We start from the raw sequence: 5,645 nt of genomic DNA, 5'->3' as shown, positions 1-5,645 counted from the left end.
ATCTCGACGTGTAGGGCGCCCGCCCGGTTGGATGGCGGACTTCAAATTGGAGTAGGGGTGAACGTGATCTTTAAGATCAGGGTGGCGTGTGGTATGACGTCAGTGTCTGGGGAGGCTGACCGGAAGGGCGAGTCGACCGGAAGAGGAAAAGGGGAAGAGGGAGCCTCGATCGGCATTCGTGCCCTTTTCGAACGGGGCTGCGGTCAGGACAAGACGTGTTAAGCGACGGTCTAGGTTTGGGAGAAGCAGCTGCTATTCCTGGTGTACTTTGGGTAGGGGCAAGCTTCAAGGATCGGATACCGCAAGACGGACTCGCAGTCGAGGAAAGGAAAACCGAGGTAAGGCGATTACATCTACTCGTACGCAAACACCACAGCAAGTTCAGTTTCCGTCTACCAATTTCACTCACAAGGCTTTGGTCGGCCTGAGGCTATAGTAGAAGACACTTGCCCAAGGTGCAACGCAGTGGGACTGAACCCGGAACCATGTGGTTGGTAAGCAAGCTACTTACCACATAGCCACTCCTGCGCCTCTTATATAATTTATAAATTTTATATATATATATATATATGTGTGTATGTATGTACTAGACTACCTGTGCCCCTGTTGGGTCACCTAGAAAGTCTGAGTTACCCAGCAACGGAGTTTTGTTTTGTGGGGTTTTTTTTTTCTTTTCCAGGTTATTTTGCATGCTTCCAAAGAATGTGACATCGAAATCATGCATTAACAGCTCCTTTCCCCGGAAAAGGAAAGATTTGGCTGCTATTTCTTGCACGCCCTACTACCACGTAGCAGGTATTTCAGTTCCTTTATCGCAAATAGCTGTTATGTGGTAGCAGGGCATGCTAGAAATAGCAGCCAAATCTTTGGAGCTGAGATAAGTTGAATGCACTCGAAAAAAAATTTGTAACGGTATTCCCTTGGGGTGATCTTTCGCTTTGACTCTCAGAACTGTCATCCAGATCAGCTGGTTTTGTTCGTTAATTTCTGAAAAACTTTTTTATTTATTTACTTTTGTTTTAAAGTGAAAGAGAGGAGGAAGTGAAAGATGTATGAACATATATATGAAATGGACGTGTGTGTTTGAGAGAGAGAGAGAGACAGAGTGCCACTTACACATACATGAGAACACACACGTTCACTCACTCACTCTCTCTCTCTCTCTCTCTCTCTCTCTCTCTCTCTCTCTCTCTCTCTCTCTCTCTCTCTCTCTCTCTCTCTCTCTCTCTCTCTCTCTCTCTCTCTTTCTCTCACACAGGCACACGCACATACAAAAAAGATATACACATATATATTGATGTATGTACGTAAACATGACAACACACCCCTTACTGTACAAACAACTTACATTTTTGAAATCACATTCAGTTAAAAATATTTCTAAATTATTAAAATATTGTGTGTGTCAAAAAGTTAACGTTTTTTTTCCCCCTTAGAGAGCCCAAAGACTATGTGTGTGTATATGTCACAGATAGCGGACGTGTGTTTGTGTTGTTTGACACACCATGACATTCATTATATGTGTGTATATTCTGTATATGTGTATGTGTGTTGACGTTGCAGAAGTCATGTTTTTTTTTCAAGAAATAACAAACAAAAATTGTGCTTAATCGTTTTGGATCTTTTTAAAAACGTGGGCCACATTTTTCATTAATGTTTTACGTAGTGTTTTTGGTACCGAAAGACTTTCAAACTTCGTATACTTATCTATTTTGTGTTATAGAACAGAAAAATATTTTTGTATTCGAATTTATTTCATGTAAAAAATTGTCTTATTTCGATAATTTCAACCAATCACTGACGTCCATTCAGTCGATATACATTAAGTGTCGACTACATAAACAAACGATTCTTCGTTTTATTTGCTTTTTTCATTTTAAATTTGCTTTAACCCTAACCCTAACCCTAGGGTTAGGGTTAGAGTTAGGGTTAGGGTTAGGATTAATTGTTTCAGAATCGTTTGTTTATGTAGTTGGCACTTAATGTATATCGGCTGAATGGACGTCAGTGATTGGTTGAAATTACAGAAATACGACAACTTTAACATGGAATAATTTATAGATTTCTTTTTTTTTAAGAGAAAAAGATGTTTTATATGACCCATTCTACCAGTGTTCCAAGTTTCAAAGTGTTTCGTTAATGAAAAATGTGGCCCCCGTTTTAAAAAAGATCCATCGTTTTCATTAATGAATAGAGGTCCAAATATCACAAAAATTTGTACTGCACTGCCAAAGTTAAGTATGAAAACAAATATGCAAACAATTAAGATAAAATATATTATTTCTGAGATATTTCGATTACAAATAAACATCTCCAGAGTTTTAGTATTATTAAGATACCCACAGACACACACATATGCAGTGGACTCTCCTGTTATAAACAATCGATGGGGATTGCACAACCTCTTGTTTATGCTGTACATTAACGCACTCGATCCATCAAATTGACATTACCTGTACAGGTGCATAGTGTGTTACACATCAGATGTCAGAGTGATCGCAAAGCAACATGAAATAAAGTGTTTTGTTCAAGAACACAATGCACTGCCTGATCCAGGAAGTGAAACCGTGGTCTTGTGATCATGAGTGCAACACCCTAACCACTAGGTCACAAATCTTGACATATACATATATATGTATGTATGTAACATATACATATATGTATGTAATACGTGTGTGCATGCGTGTGTGTTTACATTTGTGCTTCTTCAAAAATAACTGAGCTGTATGTAGTGACTTCATTTCCCATCAACAAATTGTCTACTGGTTTTGATGTGGAATAACAATTCCCTTACTTGATAAACAGGCAAGAGTTAGCAACATGAAGGGCATCTGTCTGTAAAACGATGCCTCGTTAATATATTTGTCTAATACATATTAGCATGGAACAAAAACAACAACAGGTAAAAATGAATAAATACACGAGATGTCTTTAATGAGACAATTTAAATGATCCCTTGAGAAAGTTGCATTTCCTATTCAAAAGAAAAAGTTTACGTGTAAAATAAATTTTTATGATCATTGGGAGTGACATTGACAATTATAAAAGATCTCTGCAGATAGCATATCATTTCTTAGCCATGGGTTAGTAATTTCCTAGTTTGTGCCATTGTATACTCATTGATATAGTTTGTGGAGAGACAAAACATGGTTGTGCATAACTGTTTGATGCGGGCCATTTCTGTGATAATATATTCCCTATCAAAATAAACAAATACTTCAGTACAACACCCACTTCAGTTTTCACTGGTTCAAAGCAGAATATTCAAGTAACGCTTAATCATAATTTCTGTAAATTTGTTTACGAATTTCACACAACTAATTGTGCACAAGTCTTGCCCTTGAATATAGTACAGTTGAAAAACAAGTTGTTTGAACTTGTTGGAGCAGGTCACAATCTTATTAAAATTTAACTAAAGTTGCATACATTTTTTTCTCCATTTTATTATGAATATACCTCCAATTTCAATAAACTATAAGTCTCTCTTATTTGCTTTCCTCACCAAATAAATCTGGAAAATTTGACTGATGATGAGTAAGAAAGATTAGAATATTCGGAAAAAATTTCATTGACTGTATACTGCAACCTTCGATGATTGTGACATAAGTAGGTCATTGAAACCCGACCACATAAAAATTTCGTTTCACTCTTATACAATAGAATCTTAGTTATTTTTGTTGCTGTTTTTTTTTCCATATAACTAAAAATACATTTCCTATAAAACTGTAATTTTCTCTCTCTCTCTCGCTCTCTCTCTATGAATGTAAATTGCTGCAGTTTCACCTGAACATTGTGAATGCATCAAACGATTAGAAAACTCTTATTTCAGTTCCATGTTCAAGAGATCTACTTTCATCAGGTATATGTTTAAATATATTAATGAATTACATAATTTTTAGTTGCCAGACAATAATTTGTTTACAGTTTTTTTTGTTTTGTTTTGTTTTTTTGTTGGGTTTTCCCTAGATTTATAAGTTAATATCATATAAGTAGTGTACTTATCTGAAGAGTGTTTTATTTATTTATTTATTGTTTGTTTCTATATTAAACAGCATAGAAGTAATGTTTTGCTATTTCTGTAATGATTACAATATTGGTATCATTCTTTGATACTTATATCTCAACATAATAAACAAACAACTGTGTCCTTGACAGACACCAACGTGTCAATTGTGCTAATAACAATACAATTAATAATACTCATAATAGTAATTGGTTATTGAGACAGGATATCTCTTTAAGTCAAACACATGATTCCTTTCTTTCTATTTAAAATTATATATCTCTATAAATTATGAAAATGATTAATTATAATTTCAAGTGTTTTCTCCAGTTCAAAGAGTTCAACACAATAATTAATACTACTTTAGGCACAAGGCCTGAAATTTTGGGGGATGGGGCTAGTTGATTAGATCGGCCCTAGTACGCGACTGGTACATAATTTATCGACTCCGAAAGGATGAAAGGCAAAGTCGACCTCGGCGGAATTTGAACTCAGAACGTAAAGACAAACGAAATACCACTAAGCATTTTGCCTGGCGTGACTCTATGATTAATGTTTTTGACGACCATGTGATAAAGTTGTCTTTGTAGTTTGTCTTGTGTTCTTTTAGATGGCAGGTGTGTCATTTGGGACAGATTTTAGCAGGGCTAAGCAACCATGTACATGTTACCTCGTTAGTTCTGTAGATACGAGGCCAGATATCTTACAGAACCAATATATATTTTATTGGTTAAATATCAATATGTTGCTGGTGATTATTTTACCATCAGCAGAAAAATAAGAAATGAAAATAAATCTTCTGGAGTTCGAAATAGGAAGATAAGGAGATGGGAGGGGAGAACGTAAACACTGTCCGACATTGTTGTTAACCTGCCTTGTTAATATTGATAATGATTTTTTACACTATCACAAGCCATGAATTATAAGGAAGAGTTCCTTGCATCAACCCCTATACATAACTGGTACTTAGAGGGACAAATGGTAGGTTTTAAACGTAGGATATGAAAAGGTTGTGATTGGACACTACAAAGCATTTTGTATGGTATTCCACCATCTTGATTTCTTACTTTGGCTCAATACCACAAATCTGTGTAGGTGTGTTTTCATTTTCTGATAAAAGCTTTAGAATCACTCACTTGCTGGGAAGGCGAAAAGAAAAAGGCGTCTGGATCTCTGCATCATCTTTTACACAATCAGTCACCCTTTGAATTTATTTTAAGAAGGTCTTGTACAGTTTCATCGTCCCAAATATCAGAATCTGCTATATCTTTAGCATATGACTAACGAAGCTGTATTCTTTCTCCAAGAGTCCCTGTTTAGGCATACTTTGTTCTAGATGGGTTGATACTTACCCTGAGGTTAAAGTGTTTTGTGTGTATGTGTACATACGTATGAATATAAATGAAATAAACTAACTCAGGATATTACAGCATAATATTGTTTATCGACCCTAGAAAGATAAAAGGAAGTTGAGCTTCAGTTGGATTTTAAATCATTATATAATGGGCCATAAATAAATGTGATCACCAACCTTATTTTTAATTAAATCATTTCAAGATATATATTGTTTTATATTGTGTATAAACACTCTCTGAGTGGTTGGCGTTAGGAAGGGCATCCAGCTGTAGAAACTCTGCCAAAT

General features: G+C 35.6%; 1 protein-coding gene across 4 annotated transcripts in view; it reads left to right on the top strand.

Moving 5' to 3' along the window:
- The window catches only part of LOC106883543 (inhibitor of nuclear factor kappa-B kinase subunit epsilon), an 84,792-nt gene that overhangs the window by 8,489 nt on the left and 70,658 nt on the right, over positions 1–5,645 (top strand). The window contains exon 1 of one of the 4 annotated variants that reach the window (XM_014934591.2): positions 3,703–3,859. The exons of the other annotated variants lie outside the window; for them this stretch is intronic. The gene's annotated coding sequence lies outside the window, so the exon portion shown is untranslated. Of the gene's footprint in view, positions 1–3,702; positions 3,860–5,645 lie in introns of those variants that run through there. 4 annotated transcript variants of the gene reach the window in all.

The sequence above is a fragment of the Octopus bimaculoides genome, chromosome 4, assembly GCF_001194135.2.
Source record: "Octopus bimaculoides isolate UCB-OBI-ISO-001 chromosome 4, ASM119413v2, whole genome shotgun sequence".
NCBI classification, from domain to species: Eukaryota; Metazoa; Mollusca; class Cephalopoda; order Octopoda; family Octopodidae; genus Octopus; species Octopus bimaculoides.
This window is presented reverse-complemented; position numbering and strand designations above follow the sequence as displayed.